The sequence below is a fragment of the Macaca thibetana genome, chromosome 4, assembly GCF_024542745.1.
Source record: "Macaca thibetana thibetana isolate TM-01 chromosome 4, ASM2454274v1, whole genome shotgun sequence".
Lineage (NCBI taxonomy): Eukaryota > Metazoa > Chordata > Mammalia > Primates > Cercopithecidae > Macaca > Macaca thibetana.
In genome coordinates this window covers 34,019,941-34,035,542 of record NC_065581.1, presented here as the reverse complement: position 1 = coordinate 34,035,542, position 15,602 = coordinate 34,019,941, and the positions used below count along the sequence as shown (strand labels likewise).

Below are 15,602 nucleotides of genomic sequence, written 5' to 3'. Positions count from 1 at the left end.
ATGCAGCTGGAGGTGATGCCTAACAACAACCGTAATAACAGCATCAACAACAACAAAAACAATAGCCTAGAGCAGTTGCTCTAAGCCAGGTAGTGTTCTAACACACTTTACACAACTTATTTACTCTGACGACAATGCTATTAGATAGCACTTTGAATATACACATTTTGTAGATGAGGAAATTGAGGCATGTAGCTGTTAAGATTTATACCAGCCAGGCGCGGTTGCCCACGCCTGTTCCCAGCACCTTGGGAGGCCGAAGCGGGCAGATCACAAGGTCAGCAGTTTGAGACCAGCCTGACCAACATTTGGTGAAACCCTGTATCTACTAAAAATACAAAAATTAGCCTGGCGTGGTGGCGGCTGCCTGTGATTCTAGCTATTCGGGAGGCTGAGACAGGAGAATTGCTTTAATCTGGGAGGCAGAGGTTGCAGTGAGCTGAGATCACACCACTGCCCTCCAGCCTGGGTGACAGAGTGAGACTCTGTCTCAAAAAAAAAAAAAAAAAAAAAGATTTGTACCAATTTATACTGTCCAATAGGAGGAGTGAGACTCAACAGGGGCAGAGGAGAGAATAGGTCAGGAAATAATCACATCTCTCCACCTACACAGCCACCATCATTGTACCCTTCTAAAAAGACTGACAATAAACTTTCATTTAGCACTGTCCCATTTATTAGCTCATTTCATGATCACAGCAACCCAGTTAAGCAAATCCTCACCTTTGCATCGCCTGCTTTGTATCACTTTTTCTTTAAAATTAAAAATAAAAAAAATGGGTTACAAATTCGGCTAACGCCCATCCCATTTCTCTCCTTCCTTGTAGCAATTATCATTCTAAAGTTGTTGGGAATTATTCCCATGCGTACTGTATACTTTTAAAGGATATGTTTGCTTTCCTAAACATATACCACTGTTTTGTGTATTTTAAAACTCACAAATAATATCATACAACATCCATTTTTGCAAGTTTCTTACTCATTACATTGCTACGTATGTCTATAATTCATTTAACTGCCACATAGTATCCCATTATAAGAACAAACCATACTTTATATCCATTTTACTTAACAAGTTAGCTTATTTCCACTTTTTCTTGACAATTAGCTGATACTGCAATGACCATTTTTATCCTTGCCTTTTTGTGCATGTGTAGAAATGTTTTCCTAAGGAATAGATCTAGAAGCAAGGTTGCTGGGTCATAGGGAATATTCATTTTCAGCATTAACTGGTGCCAAAATTTTCTTCAAATTTGTTGTATCTGTTTACACTTCAACACAAAATATATGCATTCCTATTGTCCCACATTTTTGTCAACAGTGTTAATTTTAATTTTGGTGATTTTGTGTGTGTAAAATGGTATCTCATGCTGTGATTTGCATTTCTACATTACTGGTTAAATTGAGCATCTTTTCTTATGCTTATTGACCATTTAGGTTTCTTTTTTGTGACTTGTCTATTCACAGCTTTACTCATATTCTCTTGTGTTGTCCTTTTCATATGGATCTGCAATTTCTTTATAAATCCTGGATCTAATCCTTTGTTGTTTATGTAGGTTGTGAATATTCTCCAAGTCTGTGGCTTGTCTTTTACTTTACATTATTTCTTATAAAAGCTTAAAAATGTTTTAATGTGGTCATATGTGTCAATATTTTCCTTTATTGCTTGTGCATTTATTCATAGTTGACAAATAAAAATTGTATCTATGGTGTAACAACATGATGTGTGTATATATATATGTGTGTGTGTGTGTGTAATGGCTAGAGTAATTTCCGTACCTGTTATCTCACATACTATCATTTTAAACGTGATATTTGAAATGCACTCTCTTAGCAATTATTTTTATTTTTATTTTTTTTGAGATAGGATCTTGCTCTGTCGCCCAGGCTAGAGTGCAGTGGCAAGATTACAGCTCACTGCAGCCTGGACCTCCCAAGCTCAAGTGATTCTCTCTTCTCAGCCTCCCAAGTAGCTGGGACTACTGGCACGTGCCACTACATCCCGCTAATTTTTTCTAATTTTTGTAGAGACAGGGTCTCTCTATGTTGCCTAGGTTAGTCTCGAATTCTTGGGGTCAAGCAATCAAGCAATCGGCATTCCGAAATGCTAGGATTACAGGCGTGAACCACTGCGCGCAACTAATTTTTGTATATTTTTTTTAAAGATGGGGTTTCACCATGTTGCCCATGCTGGTCTCGAACTGGTCTCAAGCGATCCATCAGCCTCAGCCTCCCAAAGTGCTGAGATTACAGACATGAACCACTGCAGCTGGCCAGCAACTTTCATGTACATAATACATTGTTATTAACTGTAGTCATCGTGTTATACAACAGATCTCCTGAATTTATTCTACCTAACTGAAATTTTGTATCCTTTAACTAAAGTCCTCCAGTCCCTGCCCACCCACCCCTCGCCCTCCAGCCCATATGCAACCACGATTCTATTCTCTACTTCTGCAATAAATTTTATTTTATTTACTATTATTTTTTATTTATTTTGAGACAGGGTCTCACTCTGTTGTCTGGGTTGGAGTGCAGTGGTGTGATCACAGCTTACTGCAGCCTCAAACTCCTGGATTCAGGAGATCCTCCTGCCTCAGCCTCCCGAGTAGCTGGGACTACAGGCACATGCCACCACGCCTGGCTGAGTTTGACTTTTTAGGTTCCACATATAAATGAAATCATGGTATTTGTCTTTCTGTGCCTGGTTTATTTCATTTAGCATAATGTCCTCCAGGTTTATCCATGTTGTCACAGATGACAGAATTTCCTTCTTTTTAATGACTGAATAGTATTCCATTGTGTATATGTACCATAATCTCTTTATTTATTCATTGATGGACACTTAGGTTGATAATGTCTTGGCTATTGTGAATAATGCTGCAGTGAACATGGGAATACAGATATCGCTTCAACATACTGAGTTCATTTCTTTCTATATATACCTGATAATGGAACTACTGGATCACATGGTGGTTTTATTTTTAATTTTCTGAGGAAGCTCCATTCTGTTTTCCAAAATAGGTGTACAAATTTACATTCCTACCAACAGTGTGTGAGGGTTCCTTTTTCTCCACATCCTCGCTACCACTTGTAATCTCTTGGTTTATTTTTATTTTTTATCAGAGCCATCTTAGCAGGTACGAGGTGATATCTCGCTGTGGTTTAAATTTGCATTTCCTCGATAATTAGTAATACTGAGCATTTGTTTTTCATATACCTGTTGGCCATTTGTGTGTGTTCTTTTGAGGAATGTTTTTTCAGACCCTTTGCCCATTTTAAAATCAGATTTTTGGCTGGATGCAGTGGCTCATGTCTGTAATCCCTGCACTTTGGGAGGCCAAGGCAGGAGGATCACTCGAGCCTAGGAGTTCAAGATAAATCTGGGCAACATAGGGAGACCTTGTCTCTACAAAAAAATTCTAAAAATTAGCAGGGCATGGTGGAGTGTGCCTGTGGTCTCAGCTACTTGGGAGGCTGAGGTGGGAGGATTGTTTGAGCCTGGGGGTTGAAGGCTGCAGTGAGTTTTTATTGTGGCACTGTATTCCAGCCTGGGCAACAGGGTGAGACCCCATCTTAAAGAAAAAAAAAATCAGATTTTTGGTTTTCAACAACTCTTGCTATTAAGTTTTTTGTATATTTAAAATATTCACCCCTTATCAGATGTATGGTTTGCAACTATTTTGTCCCTTTCCATAGGTTGCCTGTTGATTGTTTCCTTTGCTGTTCAGAAGCTTTCATTTGATGCAATCTCATTTGTCCAAAAAAATCACTGCCCAGACCAAGATCAGAGGCCGAGATTGCACCACTGCACTCCACCCTGGCGACAGAGAGAGACTCCATCTCAAAAACAACAACAAAAAGGATCTGAAATTGTAAAAATACTAGAAGAAAATATAGGAGAAAAGCAATTCTCCTGCCTCAGCCTCCCGAGTGGCTGGGACTACAGGTGTGCACCACCACATCCAGCTAATTTTTGTATTTTTAGTAGATATGGGGTTTCACCATGTTGGCCAGGATGGTTTCAATCTCTTGACCTCATGATCCACCCGCCTTGGCCTCCCAAAGTGCTAGGATTAGAGGTGTGAGCCACCATGCCCGGCCATTTGAGATCTTATGTTTAAGTCTTTAACTCATTTTGAGTTGAATTTTTTTTTTTTTTTTGAGACAGTCTCTTTCTGTCCTTCAGGCTAGAGTGCAGTGGCGTGGTCTTGGCTCACTGCAACCTCTGCCTCCCAGGTTCAAGTAATTCTCATGCCTTAGCCTCCCAAGTAGCTGGGACTATAGGTGTGCACCACCACCCCCGGCTAATTTTTGTGTTTTTGGTAGGTTTCACCATGTTGGCCAGGCTGGTCTTGAACTCCTGGCCTCAAGTAACCCACTGGCCTTAGCCTCCCAAAGTGCTAGGATTACAGATGTGAGCCATTGTGCCTGGCCTGAGTTGATTTTTGTATATGAGATGAGATACGGTCCAATTTTATTCTTCTACATGTGGATATCCAGTTTTCCCAGGACTGTTTATTGAGGAGACTGTCCTTTCCCCACTGTGTGTTCTTGGCATATTTTTAAAGGATCAGTTGGCCATAAAATGTGTGGATTTATTTCTGGTCTCTATTCTGGTCTTACATGTGTGTTTTTGTTCCAGAACCATGCTGTTTTGATTAGTATAGCTTTGTGGCAGCTTCTGAAATTAGGTAGTGTGATGCCTCTAGCTTTGTTCCTTTTGCTCAAGATTACTTTGGCCATGTGGTCCTTGTCTTTTGTGGTTCCATATGAATCTTAGGATTTTTTTTCTATTTCTGTGAAAATGTCATTGGAATTTTGATAGGGGTTGGGGTAGTGTGGCCATTTTAACAATATTAATCTTTCCAATCCATTAACATGGAATATCTTTCCATTTATTTGTGTCTTTCTTTCTTCAATGCTTTATGGTTTTCAGTGTACAGATTTCTCACCTCTTTAATTAAATCTATTCCTAAGTATATTTTTTGATGCTATTATAAATGAGATTGTTTTCTTGATTTCTCTTTTGGTTGTTGCATTATTAGTGTACAGTAATGCTACTGACTTTTGAATATTGATTTTGTATGCTGCAACTTTACTGAATTTATTAGTTCTAATAATTTTTTGGTGATATCTTTAGGGATTTCTCTACATAAGATCATGTCATCTACAAAGTGACAATTTAACTTCTTTCTTTCCAATTTGGATGCCTAGGGAGCCGCAGTGGCTCAGGCTGGCTGTCCTGAGATTGTGCCACTGCACTGCAGCCAGGTGAGGCTATGTGTTCGAGGCCAACCTGGTCAACACTGAAAAATTTGGATGCCTTGTTATTTCTTTCTCTTGCCTATCTGTTCTGGCTAGAACTTCTAGTACTATATTGAATAGAAATGGTGAGAATGGTCATGCTTGTCTTGTTCCTGATCTTAGAGGAAAAGTTTTTAACTTTTCATGATTATGTATGATGTTACCTGTGGGTTTGTCATATATGGGCTTTACTGTGTTGAGATACATTTTTTCTATACCTAATTTGCTAAGAATTTGTATCATGAAAGGATGTTAAATTTTGTCAAATGCCTTTCCTCCATCTATTGATATAATCAAATAGTGTTCTTCATTTTGTTAACTGCTTGTACTTTTACAATTTTGTATAAAAAATCCTTCTTTATTCTGATATCACCAATATATGATCTTATATTTTCTTTGAACAGTTTTCAGTTTTCCTTTTCACTCTAGCTATCTGAAATTTACTTCTGGGTAGGATGTAATGTAGAATTTATTTTGTGTGTGTGTGTTTGGATAGCCAGTTAACTCAAAACCATTGAACTTTCCCACTGATTTATGTCACTTTCATTATACACCAAGTCTCATATCTTTGAGGGTCTGAATTAGTCCATTCTTGCACTGTTATAGAGAAATACCTGAGATTAGATAATGTATAAAGTTTAATTGGCTCATACTTCTACAAGCTGTATAGGAAGCATGGCTGGGGAGGCCTCAGGAAACTTATAATCATGGTGGAAGGTGAAAGGGAAGCAGGCATGTCTTACGTGGCTGGAGCAGGAGGAAGAGAAGAGGTGCCACACACTTATTTATTTATTTATTTTTTAAGATAGAGTCTTGCTCCATTACCCAGGCTGGAGTGCAGTGGCACAGTCTCAGTTCACTGTAACCTCCACCTGCTAGGCTCAAGCGATCCTCCCACCTCAGCCTCCTGAGTAGCTGGGACCACAGGAATACATCACCATGCCCAGCTTTTTTTTTTCTTTTTTGTATTTTTGTAGAGATGGTGTCTCATCATGTTGTCCAGGCTGTTCTTGACCTCCTGAGCTCAAGTGATCCTCCTGCCTCAGGCCCCCAAAGTGCTGGAATTATAGGCATGAGCCACTGCACCTGGCCTCCACATACTTTTAAACAACCAGGTCTGTGATAACTTACTATCATGAGAACAGCACCCAGTGGGAAATCCATCTCCATGATCCAGTCACCTCCCACCAGACCCTACCTCCAACAAAGGGGATTACAATTCGACATCAGATTTTTGTTTGTGTGCGGGGGGACACAGATCCAAACTCTATTAGGGTCTGATTCAAAAAAGTTTTATTCTGTACTGTGGTCTATTTATGTGTGCACATACCAGGACTAGACTCTTTTAATCACTCTAGGTTTCAACAAGTAAACTTGTGACGTATGGTTAGGCAAGGGATCTCATATTCTTCTGCTTCAAGTTTTGTTTTTTCTTGGCCATTTACCCTTCCATAAAAATTTTAAGGCTGGGTGCAGTGGCTCATGCCTGTAATCCCAGCACTTTAGGAGGCTAAGGCGGGTGGATCACAAGGTCAGGAGTTCGAGACCAGCCTGACCAACATGGTGAAACCCCGTCTCTACTAAAAATACAAAAAAATTAGCCGGGCGTGGTGGTGCACGCCTGTAATCCCAGCTACTCAGGAGGCTGAGCCAGGAGAATCACTTGAACCCAGGAGACGGAGGTTGCAGTGAGCCGAGATCGTGCCATTGCACTCCAGCCTGGGTGACAGAGTGAGACTCTGTCTCAAAAAAAAAAAAAAAAAAAAAAAAAAAAAAAAAGAGAATTTTAAGAACAGTCTGTCAAGTTCCATAAAATATCTGGTTGGGGTTTTGCTTAAATTGTACTGAGTTTTTAGATTTGAGAAAAATTATCAGTTTTATATCAAACTTCCGTCTTTATGAGTAGGGGCTCTCTTCCTATTCTTTTATAACTTCTTTATGTTCTCTAATAAAACTTTATAATTTTCTCCATAAATATCATATACAGACTTTGTTATTTATTCCTAAGTATCTTATGATTTTTGTTATTACAAATGGTATTTTCTTTTTTCTTTTCTTTTTTTTTTTTTTTTGAGACGGACAGGGTCTCGCTCTGTTGCCCAGGCTGGAGTGCAATAGCACGATCTCGGCTCACTGCAAGCTCCGCTTTCTGAGTTTATGCCGTTTTCCTGCCTCAGCCTCCCGAGTAGCTGGGACTACAGGCGCCTGTTACCTCGCTCGGCTAATTTTTTGTATTTTTAGTAGAGATGGGGTTTCACGTATTAGCCAGGATGGTCTGGATCTCCTGACCTCGTGATCCGCCTGCCTCGGCCTCCCAAAGAGCTGGGATTACAGGCATGAGCCACTGTGCCCGGCCTAAAATGAAATCTTTTATCTGCTTATTGCTGTGGTGTAGGGATATTGATGTTTGTGTATTCTCCTTGACCCCAGCAAGGAAATTGTTATTTCTAAGAGTTTGTAGGTTCTTGTGAATCTTCTTTGTATAGTAAGCGATCTACGTATAGTAGTTGTCTATGTATAGTGATGGCTTATTTCTTCTTTTTCTTTTTGTGTCAGTTCAGACTTCTGGCAGAAAGGTAAATAGAAACAGTAAAAACTGGTATCCTTGTCTTTACTTTGGAAGTTACTTCCTATTCCTAGTTAGCTAAATTAAAAAGATTAGAAAAGAAATAGATTCTCACTATGCAGTGGTTATTCACAGCCTCAGTCATAGAGCACGACAGCCTCAAACTCCCAGCCTCATGGACCCTGCCACCTTAGCCTCCCAAGCAGCTGAGATTACAGGCACAAGCCACCACACGGCTAATTTTTAAATATTTTGTAGTTCACTGCAGCACTATTCACAATAGCAAAGACATGGAGTCAACCCAAATGCCCATCAATGAAAGACTGGATAAAGAAAATGTAGTATGCAGCCAGGCGTGGTGGCTCACACTTGTAATCCCAGCACTTTGGGAAGCTGAAGCGAGTGGATCAGGAGTTCGAGACCAGCCTGACAGACATAGTGAAACCCCGTCTCTACTAAAAATACAAAAAAATTAGCCAGGCGTGTTGGCAAATGCCTGTAATCCTAGCTACTCAGGAGGCTGAGGCAGGAGAATATCTTGAACCCAGGAGGCGGAGGTTGCAGTAAGCTGAGATTGTGCCAGTGCACTCCTGCCTGGGTGACAGAGTGAGACTGTATCTCAAAAAAAGAAAATAGGGCCGGGCGCGGTGGCTCAAGCCTGTAATCCCAGCACTTTGGGAATAATAATAAGGTCGGGAGATCGAGACCATCCTGGCTAACACGGTGAAACCCTGTCTCTACTAAAAAAATACAAAAAACTAGCCGGGCGACGTGGCGGGCGCCTGTAGTCCCAGCTACCGGTGATTAAACTACTCGGGAGGCTGAGGCAGGAGAATGGCGTAAACCCGGGAGGCGGAGCTTGCAGTGAGCTGAGATCCGGCCACTGCACTCTAGCCTGGGCAGCAGAGTGAGACTCCGTCTCAAAAAAAAAAAAAAAAAAAAAGAGAAAAAAATAATAATAATAATAAAAAAATAAAATAAAATAAAAAAGGCCAGGCGTGGTGGCACACTCCTGTAATCCCAGAACTTTGGGAGGCCAAGATGGGCAGATCACGAGGTCAGGAGTACACGACCAGCCTGGCCAACATGGTGAAACCCTGTCTCTACTAAAAATACAAAAATTAACAGGGCATGGTGGCACTTGCCCATAGTCCTAGCTACTTGGGAGGCTGAGGCAGAAGAATCGCTTGAACCCAGGAGGCAGAGGTTGCAGTGAGCCGAGATTGTGCCATTGCACTCCAGCTTGGGTGACACAGCAAGACACCATCTTAAAAAAAAAAAAAAAAAAAGGAAAAAAAGTGTAGTATGCGTACACCATGGAATACTATGTAAAAGGGAATGTGATCATGTCCTCTACAGGGACGTGAATGGAAGTGGAAGCCATTATCTTCAGCAAACTAACACAGGAACAGAAAACCAAACACCATATGTTCTCACTTATAAGTGGGAACTGAATGATGAAAACACCTGCACACATGTGAGGGGGAACAATAACCCACTGAAGTCTGTCAGAAGGGGAAGTGGCAGGAGGGAGAGCATCAGGAAGAATAGCTAACGGATACTGGGCTTAATACCTAGGTGATGGGTTGACAGGTACAGCAAACCATCATAGCACATGTTCACCTATGTAACAAACCTGCACATCCTGCACTTGTACTCCGGAACTTAAAATAAAAGTTGAAAAAATATTTTGTAGAGACGAGGTCTCACTATGTTGCCCACTCTGCTCTTGAACTTCTGAGCTTAAACAATCCTCTTGCCTTGGCCTCCCAAAGTTCTGGGATTTTAGCAGTGAGCCACTGCACCTGGCCTCCAGTTTTGGATCCTGCGTCTTGCCACATTATTCCATGCTGGCTTCTGAAGCCAATGAGACAAAATCAGAAAGGGAAACTAAAAAGTTAAAGGGGGAGAGGGTCTCACAGGCAAGATGGAGGGAGCCTGGGATGAAGGCAGGGCTGTGGAGCTGAATGATGCCAGGAATTAAGGAGGAAGTAACAGTGTTAGGTAATAGCACATGGGACTCTTGGGCTGCAGCTACAGAAGGGAGGATCATGGCCTTAATTCATCACTTCTGAAATCCTGAAATATCTAGCTTCCTGCCCAGATCCTGGCAAGAATGCATCTATCCAACCACTATTTATAAAGTATCCAGTGCTAGGTCCCGGGAATGGCAAGAGTGAGCATCTGCAGTCATAGTCCCTGACCTCAGGGAGCTTACATTCAATGGGGCAGACAGACATCAATCTGTACATAATCATCAACAAATGTAGAACTCCAATAGGGCCAAGTGCCTCTGAGGAAAGGTACACCTTAGTGTGAGTGCTCATAATAGGGGAATCTGACCCTGAAAGGAAGGTCAGGAAGCCTTCCCTGAGGCTGTTAAGAAGCTGAGGCCTGAAGAATGAAGAGGAGCTAAGAGGAACAGAGGAAGGAGCCTTTCCAGCAGGGGGGTCTAGCCTCCCTGGAGGCTCTGTGAAGGAGGAAGCACAAGGTGGACAGGGACTGGAGTACACGAGTAAGGGGTGGGAGTGGCTGGAGAGGAGGGGCCACCCCTTGCAGGGCCTTAGAGGTCAGGTTAAGGACTTGGGTCTTTAACCTAAGATCAGTGGAAAACCACTGAATAGGTAGGTTTAAGGAGGCTGACTGAAACAATCAGATTTGCATTTTTAAAGGATCCCTCTTAGGTGTGCATCATATTGTAGAGAAGGCCATTCCCAGCCTCTTCACCTACTGCAATGATTCAGAGAAGGCCACATGGTCCACATGGTGGCTGGCTCAGGGATGTGGAGGGTTGAAAACGAGTGGACAGACTTGAGATATATTAGAGCAGATAAAATGGATAGGACTAGGTGCTGGATTAAACATTGAGATGCTCATTCTAAACCACCCCTACGTCAAATCCTTGGAAGGCAGGGGCTATGTCACATGACTATGATACCCAGGTCCCAGAACAACTCCTGACACATGGTAGACTCAAAACACATTTCCTGAAAGGGTGGAAATGATTAGCAGTCTCTCAGGTAATCCTTTGACCTCTAAGGGTATTTAATTTCTTCCAGCATGTGTCAATAATCAACCTCCTTGGTACATCATAGGGAGAGATATTGCTGAGTTCCAAAGAGTATACTCTGGGCAAGTTAATACAAGAATAAGGTCTCACTTATCCTATAACATGAAGAGTAACAGTAAACTTGTAAGAACAAGGCCTGGTGAAGGAAGGAGTAGGCACAGGAAGATGGCTCATCAAATAGGGGTGCTGGGCGTAGTGTGAGCACCTGAGGCAGGAAGAACCCAGCAGCCCTCGGGGAGAACCCAGCAGCCTCTAGGGGTAGGGTGGGAAGAGTTGGGGGAGTAGGATTTGATGGTAGGGGGTTGTCATGGGGATCTCTGGAGATTAAGCTATCTATTTTTTTTTTTTTCTATTTTTATTTTTATAAAAGAACCCTTAAGGGCATTTTTTGTTTGTTTGTTTGTTTTGTTTGGAGATAGAGGTTCACTCTATCTCCCAGGCTGGAGTGCAGTGGCGTGATCTCGGCCACTGCAAACTCTGCCTCCCAGGTTCAAGTGATTCTCATGCCTTAACCTCCTGAGTATCTGGGATTACAGGCATAGGCCACCACGCCTTGCTAATTTTTGTGTTTTTTGTACAGCTAGCGTTTTGCTATGTTGGTCAGGCCAGCCTTGAACTCTTGGCTTCAAGTAATCCACCTACCTTGGCCTCCCAAAGTGTTGGAATTACAGCCATAAGCCATCATGTCCAACCTAAGCTATCTCTTTAAAATGATCCTTCAAGAAAGTCCCAAGGAGTCTAATCCATCCACGACAACAGCAGGTCTGAGACAGCCTGGTGAAATTTCTCCGACGAAGGACAGTAGATGGAAAAGTGCCCCAGGACCTCTTATTTATATAAAAAAACAAAAATTTTTAAGACACTTAAAAGTATGGATTCTTTTCTAAGAAACAGAGGAAACTTTTCCTGGCCTGCGAGCTCCCTCAGGTATTGGCATTTTGGTCTAGAGTGAAGTGGACCTGGGCATTCCAGCTTTGAGTGGGTTCAGGGGAGACACTCAAGCTACCCCTTATGGTTACTCTGAAAATCACTGTGGCTGGGGGTGGGTGGAGCTCTGCTCTGTTATGCTTCCCATAGGTGGAGGAAGTCTGTCTCTGAGGCTGCCCTGCCACGCTCATAGAGCGCTGCAGGCTGGGGGCAGTGATGCAGCCACAGGGGCTCTGATTCCCTGCCTCCCCACTGTGTTCATCTCTTTCCTCCCCATATATGAGGCCTGGTGTCACGGCAGGTGGGTGTTCCAAGTGAAACCACAGTCACAGAGGCAAGCAGTAGAGCCTGTCCCTGATGTGGCCCTGGTGATGCTGCACCAGACTGGGGCTGTATCAGAAACCGTGCCTGTAGCCTTTGCTTCTGCAGACTTGCTGGTGCTGCACCGGCCCTGAGCAATGTCCAAAGCCCTTGCCTCACTGGTCACTGTGATGGGGACGCCCCCAGGTATGGTTCTGCTGCTGGTGTTACAGGTTGGAGTGGGGGCCAGCACCCTCGTCTACCACAAGAAGGCTCAGGTGGCACAGACGTAAGGCTGCTTGCCTGTGTGTAGAGTGGCAGGCTGTAGCGGGCTGGAGCTCTGGGGAGAGGCCCTTGCCACGCTGGCAGCAGTGATTGGGTTCAGGCAGGTGTGTGCTGCAGTGCTGGGCCAGGTGTGAGCTGTGGCAAGAGCTGTGGCCACAGTTTCTGCAGGAATAGGGCCTATCACCTGTGTGAAAGTGTTCATACAGGTCCAGGTGGGCCCCTTGGCTGAAGCACTTCCTATATTAGGGGGAGGGGAAGGGTCCCTTGCCCAGGCTGTGTAGAGAGAGGTGAGAGCAGTGGGAAGAGACTCCACATTCCAGGCAGGAAATTTGAGTGGATTTGTGGGTGGAGATGGGGGTCCCTGGTAGGGGAGTTGGGGAAGGGTCGGTTGTGACAGCTGGCGGGTGGAGTGTCATAGGAGGTAGAGGGCTGGGTCTGTCCTCTCTTCTCCTCCTCCTCTTCCTTTGCTCCCAGCCTGCAGGGAGAGGGGAAAGAGGTGAGAGCAGCATGGGGGAGGAGGAAGCAGAGGAGACAGAGGTGGGAGAGGAGAGGCTAAGCCCCACACCCAACTGGTGGTTTCAGCGGTGCCTCCCTCCTCGCTGAGGTGGACTGTGAAGGTGGAGAAACCCAGAGCACAGCCTCCTGTGAGCAACTTACCAGGGCGTTGAGGGCTGCCAGGCAAGGACAGGGCCCTCAGAGTTAGGCCTTGCCTGGGCAGGGGTCTCCTGGGGGAACCTTCCCTCAGGCCCCTGAGGCTCTGGGCTCCAGAGCTCAGCTTCTGCGTTCAGATACGCGGTCTGCTCTGCTTTGGAGACTGGGAAGCCTGAGAGAGGTAAAATCGTGCTGGGTGGTAGGTAGGGTAAGGGAGAGGGAGCTTCCCCCCATCTCCCTCACCCACTGCAGAAAGGCTTCTCTGTTTCCTTCCCCAGCCCAGTCCCACCTCCTCTGTGAGGCTGCTCCTAACCTCCCCACTGGCCCACAGTGATCCTCCTGCTTGGGAGTCACAGAGACCCCCCGCACGGGCCCTTTGCCATTCTTTATACTATAAGGCAAGGCGGTAACATTTTGTGGGGCATCTTCTGCAGCGTCCTCAGCCTTGTGAGAACATCAGAAGCACACGGAGGCTTGGGAAAATGCAACTGCTGGCCCCACCTCCAGTTTCTCAAACAGCTGATCTGGGGTGGGGCCCAAGAATTTGCATTTCTAACAAGTTCCCAGGCGATGATGATGCTGCTAGTCTGGGATCCACACTGGGAGACCCACTGATCTGTTAGGCATGTAACTTTACTTGTATTATCTCTAAATTCTCAGGGCAACCTGTTATTCTCCCCCATTTTGCAAGTGAAGAAACAGAGGGAAGACCCAGTGCCTTGTGCAAGGTCGCTCAGTTTCTAAGTGGCAGAGCTGATTTGAACCCAGGTTTGTCTGACTCTAATACTGTATCGACCCTTCTTCCTCTACCCTGTTCCTCTGCATTGTCAACTATTGCACATGTATCTTGTTCCTCAACAAAATAGTAACGTTTTCTTTTGCACACTTTGTATCTCTCACCTTGCCTGACCCAGTAACCCAGGCTTGATCGGGAGGGACTGAAGGACTTGGAAAGGAAATGCCCCGGTGGAGCCAGGATGGAAACGGGTTCCTGTGTGTCTCTCACATGGTGTTACCTAAATATACAGCCATGTCTGTGAGGTTCAGTCACGGGGGTAGGAGGGCGAAAGAACACTCGCACCAGGCCGTGGGGGTGGGGGGGGGCACGAAACGAAATGTGATAGAGAGGGGGGCGTGTGGGGCCAAGGTGAAGACTGGGGACCCGGGAGGGGGCAGGCTGTTTCAGAGTGAAGGCGGGGCGGGCAGCAGAGACAGAGAAGAGGCTGCCGGGTGGTTAGGGCTGGGGAGGACAAGGAGGGTGAGGACAATCCCAGCAGCTCTTGGAGCCAGAAGTCAGGTTAACTCCAGACTTTCGGCTTCCACTTCGGTGTCTCACCCGACTCCTCCCCACCTGCTTCTGTACCCTGAAACTCCAGGAACAACGCCCATCTGCCTCCCACTACAACTTCCCCTTATACCATTCACCTCTTGGATGCTTGGGGCCCGGGAGGAGGGGAGTCAGGATCACGGGTTCCAGGGAAGTGGGTGTAGAAAGGGGCTCCTATGAGGGTAGAAGAGGGTGTTGTCTGCTTCTGCAGGCAAGGGACCAGCCAGCCCAACTGGTCCGCAGTATTTGCTGGGGCTGGAGGATGCCCACCTGCATCTGCGGGATTGAGGGTACTGGGGAGGAGGCCGAACAAACAAGAAATCCCAAGGGTGGAGAAGGGAGCCATCGGATCGGCGGGTGGGCTGCCCAGCTGCGGAACTGGGAGGGCCAAGCGGGCTTTAGAGGGAAACACGACCGGCTCCTCTGCCAGTGAGACAGAGAACTGAGCAAGGGGGAGGAATCTGGGGCCGGAGGGGCTGGGGGTACCGAGAGCAGAGGAAACAGGAAGTGAGGGGCAGAGAGGTTGCGGGTGGTGGAAGGAACAGCAGTCGGTTCTGGAGAGGCGGTTCATCTGCCCCGAATCCCTGCACTGCCTCGGACCGGGAGTGCAGTCATGCGCCCCTGTCCCCTCAGCCTCAGGCTTGGTGCCCAGCCCCGCTCGAGGAACTCGAGTCCGGTAAGGCAGCCGCGGCTTTCCTTGATGCCCCCAGTCCTCTGCTCTCAGCCGCTGCCTGGAGGAGCACAGAACTACAGTTCCCGGGCGGCCCTCCCTCCGCTCAGCCCTGCCGCCCGGCGGGCAAGGGCTGTGCACTCGCACTCCTAGTCCGCAGCCCAGCCTGCCCTTTTTTGGGAGGTGGCCCGGGGACCGGGATGTGGAACAGGGAGCTCCTCCGCAGCCCTCCCCACCTTCCTCCCTCTTTCCAGCTATAGAAACCAGCTGCTCACAGTGACTTCCAAACATCACGGTCCTTCCCACATCTACAAACATCCCTTTCTCTTTTGAGCCATTTTCCTGCTTTCCCTTTAGTCTTGAAACCCTGGATTTCAGCCTGGGCGACTCAAGTTTTAGGGGAAGTCTGGGGTCCGACTTGGCACCTGTTTTTTATCCTGTCTTCCAGCTTCATAGATAGTTCCTATTTTCATACATATTTGCTAATTTGGAGTTTCCG

General features: G+C 45.6%; 1 protein-coding gene across 4 annotated transcripts in view; it reads right to left on the bottom strand.

Annotated features, from left to right (window-relative positions):
• The window catches only part of RPS18 (ribosomal protein S18), a 111,627-nt gene that overhangs the window by 49,431 nt on the left and 46,594 nt on the right, over nt 1-15,602 (bottom strand). The window lies entirely within an intron of this gene.